The sequence below is a fragment of the Phyllobates terribilis genome, unplaced genomic scaffold (assembly GCF_046119375.1).
Source record: "Phyllobates terribilis strain yellow unplaced genomic scaffold, ASM4611937v1 Scaffold_3__8_contigs__length_932513732, whole genome shotgun sequence".
Classification (NCBI taxonomy): domain Eukaryota; kingdom Metazoa; phylum Chordata; class Amphibia; order Anura; family Dendrobatidae; genus Phyllobates; species Phyllobates terribilis.
This window is the reverse complement of record NW_027362763.1, coordinates 471,820,949-471,839,493: the sequence shown is the minus strand read 5'-3', so window position 1 is coordinate 471,839,493 and position 18,545 is coordinate 471,820,949. Positions and strand designations below refer to the sequence as shown.

The 18,545-nt window shown below is 41.3% G+C and overlaps 1 protein-coding gene across 2 annotated transcripts in view; it reads left to right on the top strand.

Moving 5' to 3' along the window:
* Positions 1-18,545, top strand: part of CDK19 (cyclin dependent kinase 19) — a 252,857-nt gene that overhangs the window by 183,833 nt on the left and 50,479 nt on the right. The window lies entirely within an intron of this gene.

The window sequence follows — 18,545 nt, the reverse complement described above, 5'->3', positions numbered from 1 at the left end:
CACAAGCAGCTTGGATTGTGTGCCTCTCCACTCTTCCTCCAGACTCTGGGACCTTGATTTCCAAATGAAAATTGGAACTCTGGAACCTTGTGGAGTGTGTCAATGACTGCCTTCTGGATATCAGTCAAGTCAGCAGTCTTCCCCATGATTGTGGGGCCTACTGAAACAGACTAAGGGACCTTTTTAGATGCTTAGGAAGCCTTTGCAGGTGTTTTTTGTTAATTATTTTAATTTACTGAGATAATGACTTTTGTGTTTTCATTGGCTGTAAGCCATAATCATCAACATTAACAGAAATAAACACTTGAAATAGATCACTCAGTTTGTAATGGCTCTATATAATATATGAGTTTCACTTTTTGTATTGAAGAACTGAAATAAATTAACTTTTTGATGATATTCTAACTTAGTGAGATGCACCTGTAGATATAGTTTATTCCCAATGCATTTCCAGGTCGAACAGACCTCTTCCTCTGGGGAACCACAATAAAGAACTTTAATCCTTGACTGAGTCTCTGACACTGATATGTAATGATATAGTATGCTTTTATGTGACAAGTGTTTGTGCAGTAAGTGCTTGAACGCATTTGGCATATGTCCCATCTGTATGTAGCGTGTATACTGCATATGATTTTTTATTCTGCGTGAATGTGTTGAAAGAAGGGAAGCCATCACGCACTTTTTGCATAGAACCCCCAGCTGTAAGCACTTGCCACTGCATACATTTAAATTGCTTCCTGAAAAGCTACAGCCTTGATTCATCATTGCATGTGCGCATTATTTTTGTCAAGTTTTGTGTGTTTTGTGCCATTTTTTTCATTTGCACTCAATTCATTTGTCGCCTGATTCGCCAATTTCAACTTTTGAAAAAGTCACAAAATTTCGGTCAACTCCACTCCAGTCCCTACTGTTGTATTTTTTAGTATGCCATTATTTTGGTTCAATTGTTGCACTATTTTGTACATGCAACTTTATGTGCTAAAAAGTTGCAAAATACAATTCAAGACATCAAAAAGAGCATCTTTGACTTTAAACCAAATTCATAAACCCATTTTGAAGAATTTGGCCCAAAAAGCAACTAATACCACAATTTAAAAGAAGGAAAGCGACTTAAAAAATCCTCAGGTGATGAATCAGGGCCTTTATATCTGTTTTATTATTTTTTTTTAACATTAGTTAAAGATTGAAAAATAGAATTAATGGTAAGAAATTGACTAGCTTTCCAAACCATTGCATATAAAGTAAAATCTCATCAACAAAGCACCATTTTGAGAACACGCCTTTTTATCCATACCAGATTTTCGGTTACAGATTTTCAGTTTTATCATGTAGAATGCATGCTGACCATCTTCTTTGAGAGGAACACACTTTTAGAATACCATTTTGCTTTGTAGTGGTGGTCTCTATAGAAGATCCATTGTACTTATCTGTTAATAGTACTGGGTGAAAACCAATATTATTGTGCAGAGCTATGCTGCAAAGTTCATATGGCTGACATCAAATCCTGGTGTTAGTAATGAAGAGGTGTCTATCAGATACCCCCATTACTAACTTCGTAATCAAAAAATAAACACACAAAAATACTTTATTTGAATAAAGACTCCTCCATACTATCCCTGGTTCACCAATTTATTGAAAAAATAAAAAAAATCTCATGCAGGTCCAAAGTAATCCTGGGAATCCAATGTAGTCCAGAAATTAATACCTGAAAAACCTAAAACGAGAAAAAAAGAACAAGGGACAGTCCCTCATTCACCAATTTATTAGCAGAAATGTTCCCACAAAGCTCCGATGTAGTTCACGTTCCCCAAATCTGGTCCAGTGACTGTGAATTGCAGTAAAGTTACCGCTAATCACAAGCACCGGGTAATGACGACAACGCTCATCAGAGCCCCTGGATCTCGGCGGTGTGAGCCAGTCGTCCAGCGCCTGTGAGAATAGCAGGAACTTTACTGCTTTACTGCTATTCACAGTCGCCGGAGCCAAATTCAGAAAACATGGACTACATTGGAGCTTCGTGGGAACATTTCTGCTAATAAATTGGTGAACGAGGGACAGTCTCTTGTGTTTATTTCTCTTGTTTTATATTTTTCAGGTATCCATTTGTGGACTACATTGGGTTCCCAGGATTTTTTTTTCAATAAATTGGTGAACCAGGGATAGTGTGGGGAGTCTTTATTCAAATAAAGTATTTTTTTGTGTGTGTGTTTACTATTTGATTACTGGGTTAGTAATGGGGGTGTCAGATAGACGCCTCTCCATTACTAACCCCTTCCAACATCAATCCCAATACCATTACCCCGATTGCCACCGCACCATGGCAATTTGGAAGAGCCGGGCAAAGCGCCTGAATTGGCTCATCTGATAGATGCGCCAATTCTGAGGCAGCTGCATGCTGGTATTTTTATGCTGGGAAGGGCCCAATAATCATGAACCTTCCCAGCCTGATAATATAAGCCCACAGCTGTCTACTTTAGCTTGACTGGGTATCAAAAATAAGGGGGACCCCATGTAATTATATTATTTATTTATTAGGTTAAACAAGGCTAAACACCCATTAGTTCCACATGAAAAGGCACTAAAGGGTGCAACTGTTTATGTACTGGGGGGGGGTGGGACATTACTTTACTGAACTCTTTGCTTTAGGCAACTCCCTGTTTAATCTGCTGCCTGTACCTATGTGATATGTTTGTTTAGATGCGGGTTTTTTTGGGTGCATTTACGCCACGTAAATGTACTTACAACGCATGTGCTTTTTTTCAACTGCGGATGCGAATCTAATATGAGATTTCTATTAAACTCAGCCACTGTGCATGTAATGTACAACGCAGCATTTTGGATGCAGCGAAAATATTCTGCATCCAGAGCGCTAGTAATACTGATCGAGGGCATGCAGTTTAAGAAGTGCAGTGTATCTGCAACATATTGCAGACTTAATTATTTTATAAGGTTTGAAATGTTGCTTTTAAATTGTAGAAAAGAAAGAATGTGTTTTACACCTAGGACAATCACCTTTTTCTTGTCCTCCTACTATCCTTTTCAATTTGTAGTTCCATGTACCTTAGTGGCTACATGTAATGTCCCTACATTTTCCTATGGCACAGTGCATGATAATAGCCTCGGGGATACCATGTTATAATGAATTTGGCTTCAGAAACTTTGGCAAACCATGCCTGAAAACAATTGTCACAATACCACAGATACATTTATAAAACATTAATTAATACCGATTACTTTTTTGAAAGGGAAATAGATTGAAATTGATTCTGATACATTTGAATCTCATATTTTAATTGTGTTAATTTAAGACTCAGATGTCCTAAACAACAGGAGATATCCAGATATAAAGAGTTGAAGCATGCAAGCTCTGAGGATCTTACTGCCAGGAATGATATAATATGATTTTTGTTTGAGCAGGTGAGAAGTATTTTATGTCATTATTGTTTACTTTAAGGCTTTCGGAACAAAATGTTCTAGAATAGAAATTATGGGTTAGTTGGACTCATTGCAGATGTTTCCTTTCCGAGAGCCTACCAATCTGTTTTTAAGTACATCATGCATTATTTTTTTCATTTTTGCACTCATTTTTTTTAACCACAGGAAACAACTCCATTATAACACTCTTTGGTGACATATATACAATTTTCACTTCCATACACATTGTCATTTAAGTAGGCAGTGACCATAATATAAAAAACAATTTACAGTCCTGGCCAAAAGTGTTGACACCCTTGAAATTATTCTATAAAATGAAGTATTTCTTCCTGAAAATTATTGCAATTTCACATGTTTATTGGAACAGTACAAAAAAAAAACTGAAAAAAAAATTGACATAATTTCACACAAAACCCCAAAAATGGAGCTGACAAAATTGTTGGCACTCTCAACTTAATATTTGGTTGCACACCCTTTAGAATAAATAACTGCAATCAATTGCTTCCAATAGCCATCAACAAGCTTCTTACACCTCTCAACTGGAATTTTTGACCACTCTTCTTTTGCAAAGTGCTCCAGGTCTCCCATATTTGAAGGGTGCCTTCTCCCAACAGCAGTTTTAAGATCTCTCCACAGGTGTTCAATGGGATTTAGATACGGACTCATTGCTGGCCACTTCAGAACTCTCCAACACTTTTTCATCCATTTCTGGGTGCTTCTTGAAGTATGTTTGGGATCATTGTCCCACTGGAAGACCCATAACCTAGGACACAAAACCAGCTTTCTGACACCGGGCACTACATTGCGACCCAAACTCCATTGGTAATCTTCAAATTTCATGATGCCTTGCAGCACACAGTTAAGGCACCCAGTGCCAGAGGCAACACAGCTACCCCAAAAAATCTTTGAACCACCACCATATTTGACTGTACGTACTGTGTTCTTTTCTTTGTAGGCCTCATTCTGTTTTCGGTAACAGTAGAATAATTTGCTTTACCAAACAGCTCTATCTTGCGGAAACGCATGAAAAACGCTTGGTAATCCGCACCCCATGGTCCCCAATGGCATTCCGCAATGTCAATGCACATGCTGCGGATTTTTTCGCAGCGTTTCTGCAGCGCTCATAAATCCGCAGCATGTTCATTAATTTTGCGGAAGCGCAGCAGAATGGCCGCCACTGACTTGCATTGAGACGCATAGAATCCGTGTCTGTACATTTGTACAAGCGGCTTCTATGCGTCTCTATGTGCGGATGGTACCCAGTTCTGGAGGAGAGAAGACTCTCATCCAGACCTGGGTACCATTGTACCTGTAAAAAAAAGAATAAAATAATAAATAAAGTTTATATTCACCTGTCCGGCGGCCCCTGCAGCACTTCTCCTTCCAGGACCTGAGATGACGTCGCGGTCATGTGACCGCAGGCTGTCTCGCGATGTGCTGGCATCCCGGAAGAAGCCAGGACGAGCGCGACAGCACACGCGGCGGCATCGGAGGTAAGTATAGCTTTATTTTTTTATTTTTACGGTCACACTATATAAATCCATGCCGTTTGCATGGATTTATATAGTGTGACCTAGTTGTCAAGCACTTTCCAAGTGATGCTATCGCCTGGAAAGTGCTTGTCAGTCCACATGCGTTAACGCATTTGGAAACGCATGTGAATCCGCATGTTTTCCGCATGTATTCTGCAGGAAAAATGCATGCACAATCTGCATGCGTTTTTTCTGCCAGGGAGATGCAGAAATGCTGCAGAAATTTTCTGCTTCATTTCTGCATCGTGGGCACATAGCCTAAATCTGCTGTTTGTCGGATCTGGCTCATCACTGTGGCCTCTGTTTTAATTCTGTTTTAATAGAATTTTTGTTTTAGATGTTGATCCAGTCTGATTGATGCTCAAGATTAAGAGGGAAAACGTTCTTTTTGGGGCAGTTTGACTCGTGCATTATGTTTTATTCTTATAAATTGTTTTTTATTCTTTTATATCTGATTTCTCAATTCAGAGTCCAGAACTCAGTGAGTGAAAGCCTTTAATATCTGTGAATACAGAGATTGCTTAAAGACCCCAGTGCTCAGTCCTAAGTGTTTGCCAGCATAGAAAGCATAGTCGTTTAAATGAATAAACTACATGTTACACTGAATATTTTTACCCAAAACTTTATATCAATATTCTCCTCTTGCCTGTTCTGTACTATACACAAATAGGACCACATATGAAATGTGACAAGTTTTAACTATGCATTGCACAATACATTATTTGAACCCGTGTTTTCTAAAACCGCAATAGTTGAAAATGACATTGTAGTGTCCTCCATTAAATAGCACTGCTTATACTCTACTTTATGTAGACACAGCACCAGAAGCAAACGCAGTATATTCTGTGTCTACAGCATTAGGACCAGATAAGTCTACCTATGACCTCATCTAAGCTCAGTATTACAATATGATGAACTACAAATTTCAATGCATAAATGTGGTACCTGAAGCTAGTTCACTAAAGAGATCATTTACAAAGTCAGGTTGATTCCTGACATATACATCTGTTCCCATTATGACCTTATCAATGGTCAGAGTATGCTGGGAACCTTTTCACAAACAAGAATAGAACCAACAATCATTCCTTTGTGGTTCTTACAGTGAATCCACTAAAAACACAAAGCAGTTAAAGGCAGGGTATACAATGTCTCAATGGTTTAGATTCTAATTGAAGTCCTTTTCGTTCTTTTTTTTTCATCTTTTCCAAGCGGCCATGCTGATTTTTCTGAGCTTTGACTCATTTCCGTAGGATTCAATGCACCGAGCTCTTCCGCATCTTCCTTTTCACATTCTTGCCCTCTTTGCCATGACAAACTCATCATACTGCCTTGCACAGTGCCCCTGAAAATATTAGTCTTACTCAATGTGCCCCCTGATTATAAGTGCTAAAAATTATGCCTGATTATGCCACACTGTGTCCCCTGAATATAATGCCACCACAGTGTAAAATAGTGCCACCCAATGTGAACCATGAAAATAAGTGCCTCAAACTCTGCTGAAAACAGAGCCGTCGATTGGCTGCAGTGGTCGTGTGACATTATTTATGTCAGGAGACTGATAGGAGACATACGGCTGGGAACAGAGGAGTGGTGCCGGTCTGGGAGATAAATGTAGATATTGTTTTTAATTTATGCACCACCCAGGAGACATTAATACGGAGTTGTCCAGTAGTGGACCTTTAAGGTTTGTTTAGTATAGCCTAGAAAAAAAAGTGATATTTTGTGGCCATCATCCTAATCCATGTTATGGCCAGATTATAGCTGCCATGGCATTCCATACTCAGAGAAAAACATGTTGGTTAAGCATTGGATGCCAGCTGTGTCACTTAGTGCAGAAATTCTTGGATGTGACGGCTCCAGGTGTTGAATGCTTTATAACAGGGAGATACTGGGCAGTTCTGTCTTGTACTTCAGTGATGACAATGTGGTTAGTGCCATCAGAGGAATGTGGAGTTTGATCAGGTGCAGCCATTTATGTTCATTTTAATTATATTTTTGTTAACGCCACTTATCATCACAATGAATAGTTCTGAAGATCTTCTCGTCCAAAAAAAGCAAGCCATCAATGCAGTCTTGGCTTCTCAGCAATCATATGCGAGACAAACATTTCCTTAATTCAATTGATTTGTTAACAGCTCACAAAATTCTAGACACACTTCTTTCAGCGCATGACTTGTATAAACACATGTATAATGGTGCAGATCAACAATAAATTCTGCACAACCATCACAAATTGATGCCATGTAAAGAGACCCGAAATGCAAACTAAGCTAAACAAAATAGTTATATGGGGGACTTAGTCTCTATATAATCATATTAGCATTATACATTTCATTGTTGCAATTAGTTTGAAAAAGTTTTATATTCCATATGCAAATGAGGGGGCTTTGGTGCACTCTTGGCATGGCCAAGAGCTTGGTGCAAGGTTACACCCAGTTCTATTTGCGAACTGAACAGTTCCCACACACATTTGGCCAGTGTGAGCACTGCCCGAACCCTAACTGTGGCACTGCATGTGCACACTAACTATGAAGGAGCCAGGTCTCCTGGATCTTCTTTTTCATCATATGGTGTCTTCGGAAGCGCAGTTAAAGATCCATCCTCCATGGTTTTTCCTTCCAGCGGTATGCATACAGTACAGGGGCGGAGCCCCCTTTTTATTGAATTATTTATTTTACTCGCTTATATAGTGCCATGAATTCCACAACGCTTTACATACATTATCATCACTGTCCCCATTGGGGCTCACAATCTACATTTCTTATCAGTATGTGTTTGCAGTGTGGGAGAAAACCAGAGAATCTGGAGGAAACCCATGCTAATACGGGGAGAACATACAAACTCCTTTCAACATTGCTTTCTGTCAGTGACCTCCGCTTGCTACACCCAGACGTGTAGCAAGCTGCTTCAGAAAGGATGAAAGATCAGTTTTGTGCTTCTCCTGTCTTAACTGTATGCACAGAACAGGCAAATGTCAGCGCAGATATTGACCTATTCTGTGATGCACTGAACTCAGCAGCAGAATGTATCTAATCCTTTCTGAAGCCACTCGCTGTCACGGTCGGCGGCCTACTGTCAGGAAGCAATGATAAAAGAGGGTCCGTCCTTCCCCTGTACTGTGTGTGTGCCGCTGACTCCTTTATAGTCAGTGTGCAAGTGCAGTGCCGCGGTTAGGTTTTGGGCAGCACCTGCCGTACTGAAGCATGCACCGTCAATCAGAGTCAGGTAACTGCTCAGTATGCATATTGAGAGGGGCGTAACAGTGCACCAAGGTCTTGGCCACACCAAGGTTACACCGAAGTCCCCTCCTTTGCATATGGAATATAAAGAGTTTTCAAACTACTTACAATGCGTGACAGGCTCCCTTCTAATACATATTGCATCTATAGATGCTGGCTCTGTGGTTAGTATTGTTCCTTTGCAGCACCGAGACCTGATTTAAAGCCCAATTGAAAACAACAACTGCATTGTATTTGTAAGTTCTCCTGATATATTTGCGTAGTTTGCTCCCACAGTCCAAAAAAACTTTGATTAGTTAACTGAATTTCAATGAAATTGGCAATAGTCTGCGTGTGTGCTCCCACAATAAGGTAATAGACTGAGTAAATTTCGATTAAGATGTGCTGAATATGCTGGCGCCAGAGTAGCAGAAGGAATTAAATAATTAATAAGAATGTCAGTTTGCTCACTACCACTATTGAGGCTGGATACGTACACGCACTTAGTGGTCAGGTAATATGCAGATAATCAGACCACTTTTCCAGTAAGTTATTTCAGGTAATATATCTATCAGAAATAGCTGGCGTGCTCAGAGATTCTGTGTCTGAAATGTGCTTGGTCATCTGCCAGTCATACCATCATGAGTCAGTAGCATCTGGCTGCCTGGCCTGATCTTCAAATAACTGCACCTTTGCTGATTGACATTCACATGTGTACAACTATTGCGGAGTGATGATTAAATCTCAATGCTCAGTATTATTCAGTGTAGCGGTAGTAGACCCCCTCCATGATCTTACTTTTTATCATACCAATGGCTTTATAGCCTGATATTTCTGCAGAAAAAATGATTTTATAAGCATAGAGATTGTGGAGTAGCGCTTTATAATAGCACCATTACTGAACATTACATTCTATTTCTAGCAAGGCTACAGCAGAATTTTTCTTCTTGTGTGGATTCCACCGCTATCCAACAAAACTGTGCTGTACAATTGACAATATGATTTTAATAATATTAAAATAATAATATTAATATTTACATATCTGCTAAGGATCCATATCATTATATATATGTTCATTAGCTTTTTATGTGCTCTTAGTATCTTGAGAACCTACAAGTAGCACGCTTATTTGGTCTTTCCTTTGTTGACCTGAGTGTTTTCTTCCCATCATTTACTTGATGCTGAGCCTGACTCCAGCTATTATGTTAGGAAGGAGTGGAGGAAATTCTTGCGTGACAAGTGAATTGTTATACACAGGAACTTTTGTGTAGTATTTTTTTTAATTATTATTATTTATGTTACTGTGACTACAAATGTTTAAATGAATTAGATACGTGATATTGAAAGATTAAGCACAAAGGAATGCTCACGTAATCCAAGTTTAGTCATTCCTTGGACCCCTCAAATAATTTGCTTACCTCCTAGCCAAATGTTCTTTATAGAACAAATAAAAGACTCTTCTTAACACTTAAGTTTAATCTTCACAATGAGTTTTTGGTGAATTTTTGACCATGTGTATTTTCGCTGCATCCAAACACTGAGCGTCTCAAAGTTCCTGCAAAGTGGATGAGATTTATAGAAATCTCATGTCTACTGAGCTTTTTCTTAATGCAGCTTAAACTGAGCTGCAGGACGTGTATGAAATCCACATGTCAATTTATCTTGCGAGTACGCTGAGTTTTATGTGTGTTTTTTTCTTAATAGAATTGCACTAGGTGTGGAAGCGCGCTAAAAAATGTAATCCACACATGACTGTATGAATAAAGTTTTCTCAAAGCCAAATACCAGGAAGTGTAAAAAACAAAGCTGCTTTATTTAAAAAATGGCATGCCAAAAAGAGACAAGACTCAATGTTGATATCAGGGCTCTGGGAGGGCCATATCATCATTACCTTGTTGTTTTTTACGCTGAAGATAGTTCTTAATGACATTTGCTGAATGCTTAGGGTTGTTGTCCTGTTGCAGAATAAATTTGGAGCTCATTAGACGCTTGCCAGATGGTATTGTATGATGGATATGTATCTGCCTGTATTTCTCAACATTGAGAACACACCAAGAAATGGCTAATGTTAATGACTTGCTGTGGTTGGCCAAGGAAGCTTTGTGTAGCTGATGAAGGACATATCATGCTAATTTCCACTCAAACTTGGAAAATGTCCAGAAGTGCCATTAGCTCAGACCTGGCAGCAACCAGTGGGAACCAGCTACACCCATTTACTGTTCGGAGAAGTTTGGGAAAAAGTGGTCTTCATGGAAGAATTGTGGTAAAAAAGCCATACCTTCAGCATTGAAGAATGCCAAGTGATTCAAATGTACACGAAAGTATAGGAACTGGGGTGCAGAAAAATGTTATCAGGTGCCCTAGATTGATGAGTCAAAATATTAAACATATGACTATAACAGAAGGCAGTTTGTTCACCAAAGGGCTGGAGAGCAATATAGTGTCTGCAGGTAACAGTGTAGCATGGTGAAGGTTCCTTGTAACTTTGGGCTGCATTTCAGAAAATGTAGTTGGGGATTTGGTCTATATTAATGGTGTCCTCAATGCTGCGAAATACAGTCAGATAGTTATCCATCATGCAATACCATCATAGAAGCGTCTGATTGGCTCCAAAATTATTCTTCAGCAGGATACTGACCCCAAAAATGTAAGTAAGAACTATCTTCAGAAAAAGGAGTTCTGGAAGTGATAATATGACCTCCCACAGAGCCCTGATTTCAACATTATTAAGTCTGCATTTCAACTTGTGTGCCTTGCGTCGGTTAAATCTCTTTTTTTTTTTTACCCATTTTGCCTGAGGAAAACAAGCTGCCTAATATTCTTTCATGGCTTGATAAACGGTTTTGATATGCTTAGACCCTCACTACGCAAATAACCCGTCATCTTATATGGTTCAAACCAATTCTTCCAGTATATACAGCATAAAAATTATATGATGAAAATACTTGCTTAATTCTGCATACAAAGTAGGACGAATACAGGAGATTGTTGTCACATGCAGTACACATCCAGTGCTCGCCAGAAATTCCTACAGCTCCTTTAATCTAGCTATAAGCCTCTTGACAGTCTCCCAGACCAATTTTTTTCTTGTCTTTTCATCAATTTTTGAGAGACATCCAGTTCCAGGTAATGTCACTGTTGTACCAAATTAAAAGATTAACCCACTGTTTTAATTGTAATTTCATTAATCAGTAGTACGCATGAAAGTAAGCAACTTTGTAATTTATATCATTAAATACATTTTTTCTTCCTTCTAATAAAAATATAAACTGTGGTTACTCTTTACCAACTACTTGATGACTGTCTTCAGTGTCCCATTGTATATTTAATGCCTTGGAAATTTTTTTGTACCCTTCTTCTGACTGATAAATTTTAAGAATGATCTCTGTGCAGAATATTCAAGATATAATCCCATGTCAATCACTGTGCCCTGTTTGGCAGGGGATTATAGAGGTCTACAATGTACAGCTGTAATTGGACATTTCTGCAGCTAAAGAAGAAGGGAGGGGGCTGAGGGACAGTGAGTGACAAAACCCCCACCTTCTGCTGTGGAGCTGCCACAGGAAGACTCCCTGTGGACTCCAGCCATGCGACATGTCCTTTGTGTCGGGCAAGTATAATTCAATACCAGATTATGGGAATATGATACATCCCAGTGATACACCAAATAGATTTTTGGAATCACACGAATAGGAGGAATATCACCCTAGCTTCTAGCACAGTCTAGCGCATAGGGATGAGGAAATACACGGCACAGCCTTTCAGAAACCCCTAGGACCACTGTGTTTGGTCTCCCCGGTAGCTGGGGCCCAGCTTGATCTGATGACACAAGATCTGGCTCCCTAGGACAGTCCATTAAGGAAGTATAGCTGATTTTGGTTTTTGGAGTTTTTAGCTGAGAGAGGCTAGGGGTGGAGATTTAGGTCCAGCCAGGGGGGCAGGAGATTGAATGACCCAGAGGGGTTAAGAGCTCCAGCAGCCCTAGCTCAGTGTCTTTTTCCTGGGAGGTCGCAACGACACATTGTGTGGGAGAAGTCCTGCAACAGGGGGGATATTCTGCCACCGATGTACGTGGGGCGAGATGTCTCTGATGGATGTGACACGGATCTCTATATAAGCAATGGCATATAACGTCAACTCACTGACCTGCGCTCCTGTTCCTCATGAACTGCACGTGGTAATCCGGAATGATGATGCAGTGATGAATTCAACAGATTTATTTACAGTTCTTGATGAGGTGAGATGAGGGAAGGTGAAGGATGAGGAAAGGGTAGGAATTGTAGGTATTAGAAGCGCCAGGTAAAGTGGTAACAAGAGAATCCTTTCTCCAGTCCTGCAGCATGAGTAGTCAAGATGGATGTGAAGAAGAAGAAGGAAGTGAGGAGAATGAGATAGGAGGAGTTACAGACCGAAAGGTGTTGTGGGTAAACACAGGAATAATACATGTTATAACAAACAGCATTATAACAATGGCCAGTAGATGGCAGCAAAGTAAAACAATACAATAATCATATAACATTAGGTAATGCCCAAAATGGCTGAAAGTCTTTTCAAACAAAGAGCTTGACAGCACACTCCCCGTATGAAATTCCTGGATTTCACTATATTAACAGTCTTGAGGTGGAGGTGTTTTCCTGAAGTACTGAGGGATACCTCAACCTGAAAGACAAACAATGCATGCAATGCAACAATAACATATAACAAACGAGGTAGACGAATGTCTATAACAGTTCCTGAAGCAATCCAAAGGATGCCCATCTTCGGATTGGAGAAGCCGCACTAGGCCAAACTGTCTCCAACCCAATTGTAATCCAGTGGTTACAGTTCCTGGTTGCAATCAGATGAGTGTCCTTAGTAGTCCAAAAGTTTCTTGAAAGTTCCAAGTTCAAGTTCCAGATGTGTTGGCGCAAACAAGCCTTGTCCATCTGGAGAAGTGTTCAAATTGCTGTCAGCCGAAGCCAACCTTCTCTTTGGCAATGGGGGTGCTGACATCAAGACGGATCTCTGGGTCAACGTCTGGATCCTGAAGACTGAAGCTGTCTTCAACGGCAGTCTCTTCACACTGGCCGCAAAGGAACTCCGGTCCTGTTAACCAAGAAGAGTTTGCGAAGGCACCAACAGACACTGGCCTAGTAGCAAGGTCAGCATGGTTAAGATGGGATGGAACATACTGCCATTGCTCACGTTTAGAGGATTTCCTGATCCTTTCAACGCGGTTACTGACATAGACATAGAAGCGTTTGTCTGGTTGTATATGTAGCCCAGAACAACCTTGCTGTCTGTGTAGAATCTTGTGTCATCCACGTGAATAGCTAGTTCACTCTGTATGAAGTCTGCAATCTCGATGGCTAGTACAGCTCCACAGAGCTCAAGTCTGGGTATGGTGTGTTCAGGTTTAGGAGCCAATTTAGCCTTTCCAAATAGAAATCCAACATGGGCTTCATTGTTAGAGTCTATAACCTTCAAATAGGCAACAGCTGCAATAGCTTCAGTAGAGGCATCAGAGAATATATGGATCTCTTTCCTTTGACTCGTAGCAAGAGATGCTGGAGTGTAACAACGTGGTATGTGGATTTTATCTAAGGCACAAAGAGATTCCCTCCATGACTTCCACTTTAGTTGTTTGTCAGTAGGGAGTGGTGCGTCCCAGTCCTTAATAGACTCTGAGAGTTGCCTTAGCAGAAGCTTGTCTTGTATAGTCAGGGGTGCAACAAACCCGAGTGGATTGTATAGACTGTTCACCACTGACAGAACCCCACGCTTAGTAAATGGTTTTTCTGTACCACTAACCTGAAAGCTGAAGGAGTCCTTTAGCAAGTTCCATCTCAAGCCCAGACTTCTCTGTACTGGTGGGTTGTCTGAGCCTAGATTCAAGTCTCTGAATTCTGAAGCATAATCATCAGAGTGAAAAGCCTTCATGACAACAGCACTGTTGGAGGCAATTTTATGCAATCTTAAATGAGCTTTAGAAAGCATACCTTGTGTCCGTTTGAGCATATCTATGGCTTCTTCCGCTGTGGGCAGGGATTTGAGACCGTCGTCCACGTAGAAGTCCTTTTCAACGAACTGTTGGGCGTCCTTCCCGAATTCTGCTTCACCATCAGAGGCGGTCCTACGTAGGCCGTATGTAGCAACTGCAGGAGAAGGGCTGTTTCCGAACATGTGCACCTTCATGCGGTATTCAACCATTTCCTTGCTGGTGTCATTGTCTCAGTGCCATAGAAAACGGAGATAATTCCTGTGATCTTGTCGCACGATGAAACAATGGAACATTTGTTCAATGTCAGCAGTAATGGCAACTGGCTCTTTTCTGAATCTCATGAGCACTCCCACAAGGTTATTAGTCAGGTTGGGACCAGTGAGAAGAACATCGTGCAGAGATACACCATCATGTTTGGCGCTTGAATCGAATACCACTGTGATTTGTTTAGGCTTTCTTGGATGGTATACTCCATAGGAAGGTAGATACCAGCATTCTTCATTGGCTTGCAAGGGTGGAGCTGGCTCTGCGTGGTCATTGCGAAATATCTTCTCCATAAAGGCTGTAAAATGGTCCTTCATTTCAGGCTTATTTCTCAATGTTCTCTGCAGTGAGGTGAACCTTGATAAGGCCTGTTCTCGGTTGTTAGGAAGCATGGCCCTTGTACCCTTGAAAGGTAAGGGAGCGACCCAACGGTCAGATTCGTTCTTGAAGAGTCCACTGTCCATTATTTTAATAAATTCCTTGTCTTCTATGGATAAGGCGACCTTGTTGTCATCTTGTGTTGTGCGAAACACTGTTCTCCCTAAGTTGTCACCATAGGGAGTGGGAATGATGTCAGGCTCTTGGATGAAGTTAGAGAACCTTTCTTTCACTTCGTAGTGATGAGAGCATGGTTTGAAGTGAGTTGTGCGACCATTTTGAAGTACATACGTTTTAAAGGAGTTGACTTTGGATGCCTTGTGACTCTTATCCAGACATACATTGCCCACGATTACCCAGCCTCAAGTGGGGATGATGAAGCGTGGCTTCCGGAGTGGGAATTTCTTCCTTGTTATCAGGTATCTGGTCACATTCAATTAAAGTTGGCAAGGGTATGTGCACGTTCCCCTTGATTGAAGAGATAATGTACCCAGAGGCTCTCCTACCAGAAGTCTCAATATGACCAGAACAGGTGTTGAGGGTGTACGGAGCCGTTTGTCCTTTTATATTGAAGATCTCAAAGAGTTTTGGCTTTGCTAGAGACCTGTTACTTTGCTCATCTATTATGGCATACATTTTTGAGGCCTTGTCGGTTTGTCCTTCTGGATAGACCTTGACCAGACATACCTTAGCGCAGCATTTAGGACCAGTCCCTTCTCCACATATTTCCATACATGAGGAGGAAACAGCAGTTGCAGCTGGGTCAGGAACTTGTGGCTCCCCGCCATGCTTTTGAGCAGGATTGGTTGCTTCAGAAGGTTGTGAATTGTGTGGAGCTGGTGTGGGATGCATAGATGTAATGTGTTTGTCACTACTGCATTCGGTGCACTTAATGACAGCCTTACAGTCCTTAGCAAGGTGGTCTGAGGAGGCGCAACACTTGTAACATATCCCTAGCTCCTTGAGAGTATCTCTGCGTTCCTGCAAAGTCTTTGCCCTGAATTCACGGCATTCCTTATGTGGGTGAGGTCTTTTGTGAATAGGGCACATACGGTTACTGTCCATAGCTTTAGGAGCAACAGCGTTTGTTTTGGTAAAAGAGGGTGCAGTAAGTGGAACGTCAGTCTTTCTCTCGGATACTGTGCTTCTTAACTCTCTACGTTTGATGATATTGTTATCATACCTTGTAGATGATGATGATGATAAAGCTGGTGGAGTAGGTTCAGTGAAGTCAAAGCTGGGATCATTCTTCTTCCGGGCTTGATCATTGACGAACCTGGAAAAATAGGAAAAGGGAGGAAAAGACACATTATGCTGTCCTTTATACCGTGAGCCGTGGTCTGCCCATTTATCCTGCATGCCTTTTGGCAACTTGAGAACTACTGGAGTCACGCCATGAGCAGTATCAAGGTAGCTCAGTCCTGAAAGACGTGGGTCTAATTTTGCCAATTCTATTTCCTTTAACAGGTCACTCAGGTCTTGCAGTTTTTGATTTTCCTTGTTAGTTATTTTTGGGAAGGCTAGCAGTTTCTTAAATAAGGCAGACTCTATGGCTTCTGAGCTGCCGTAGGTTTGCTCCAGTCTCTCCCATGCTGCAATAAGACCTTCATCTGCATAGTCCACATGAACTGCCCTTATTGTCTTGATGCGCTCCGCTGATTCAGGACCTAACCAGTTGACAAGCAAATCTAGTTGTTCCTTGCCGGTGAGATTAAGGTCTTGGATTACTGCTTGAAAGGTCGATTTCCAGGCTCTATAATTTTCGGCACAATCATCAAACTTTGAGAGACTGATGTTTATTAACTCCCTGCGAATCATATATCTGGTGAATTCAGACATGTCCAAACTCCCGGTCATAGTTGCAGGATTAACTTGTGGTATTCCTGGGGAATGTAAGTTCTCTGGCTTATATGACTGAGACGGATCAGGACGGAATGATGTGGCATGAGGGTTAAGTTATGGTTTAGTCTTTATAGGGTCTGCTGGCTGCGGCCTAAATTGTGGGTTAGTGCTGGAAGTTACTTGTCGGCAGTAGGTGGCGACATTTCTTGGCTTACGGGTGCATCCATGTGGTGGATTGGGGGTGGCGCTGGTACAGATGGTAAATGTTTTAGCACATAGTCTGTAGTGCGATCAGCTGGGTCCTCCATTTCTCCTGGAATAAAGCAGTCCATATTAGCATCTTGACTTAGTGCTTGTTCAAGGACCTTCAGTTTAGCGAGGGCTGCTGCTTCTTCCCTTTCTGTTTGGAGTATTTTTAATTGAGTTCCATCTTGTTTCTTTGAGCTTCCTGCTTTTTTAATTGGGCTTCAACTTCAGCCTCCTTCCTAGCAAAGGAGCTTCTTACTCTAGCTTCCTCTGCAGATGCACGGATTTCCAGTATCTTGTCAGACAATGTTGACTTCCTGGACTGAGATGATCTGGAAGACCGAGATGTGATTTTGGTCGAGGTTGTACTATGTGACCTAACCTCTTGAGGTGTGCGATGCGGAGTTCTGCCTTATCCTGGGCATCTCGCACTAATGCAGTCTTTTCTTGGAGAAGAGTCTCCCTTTCAGCCAGCTCTGCTGGGGCATCATCCATATCACAGTTACTCAGGAATGCAATGTACTTAACAGACAGTCTCTGGTAGCGATCATAGGCAGCAGATAAACTCTTCAATTTGGCGGTTAAATCTGCTGCGTCATTGTTAGCACGTGGAAGAGCTGCTAAATAATGATCAACTCTGCCCCATAAATGATCTATGTTATCATGGAGCTCATCTCTGGTTGTCTCCAGGTTCTCTCTGACCATTTGTGTTGGCTTGGTTACTCGTTTTGGTCGTACATCCTGCTCTGCTGTAAGTGTGGACTCTGCTCCTGGAGCATCTGTGGTGTCAGGAACATGATGTGCTTCTCCCACAGAGGGATCCACTGTGCCCCTTGTGGACATGCTTTAGCTAAGATGGTGGACGGTCATAGACTTGCTAGCAGACATGCTTATGCACACAGATACTGAAGACTTAGGTCTCTTGTTACTATTCTGCCACCGATGTACGTGGGGCGAGATGTATCTGATGGATGTGACACGGATCTCTGTATAAGCAATGGCATATAGCGTCAACTCACTGACCCGCGCTCCTGTTCCTCATGAACTGCACGTGGTAATCCGGAATGATGATGCAGTGATGAATTCAACAGATTTATTTACAGTTCTTGATGAGATGAGATGAGGGAAGGTGAAGGATGAGGAAAGGGTAGGAATTGTAGGTATTAGAAGCGCCAGGTAAAGTGGTAACAAGAGAATCCTTTCACCAGTCCTGCAGCATGAGTAGTCAAGATGGATGTGAAGAAGAAGAAGGAAGTGAGGAGAAGGAGATAGGAGGAGTTACAGACCGAAAGGTGTTGTGGGTAAACACAGGAATAATACATGTTATAACATACAGTATTATAACAACGGCCAGTAGATGGCAGCAAAGTACAACAATACAATAATCATATAACATTAGGTAATGCCCAAAATGGCTGAAAGTCTTTTCAAACAAAGATCTGGACAGCACAGGAGACCACAAGCCTCCCATGTGGCAGTCCCTCCCCCGCAAGCCAGGCCTTCCATCTGACTGGTAACTGACTGTCAATAACTGCTTATATCTTTTGTACCATTACTATTGTGTTCGCATCTCTGACCATTATGTATGTATAACCTTTACATATATAGTGTTTTGTCTTGTGTGCCCTTAAGGCGATTAAATATATAATT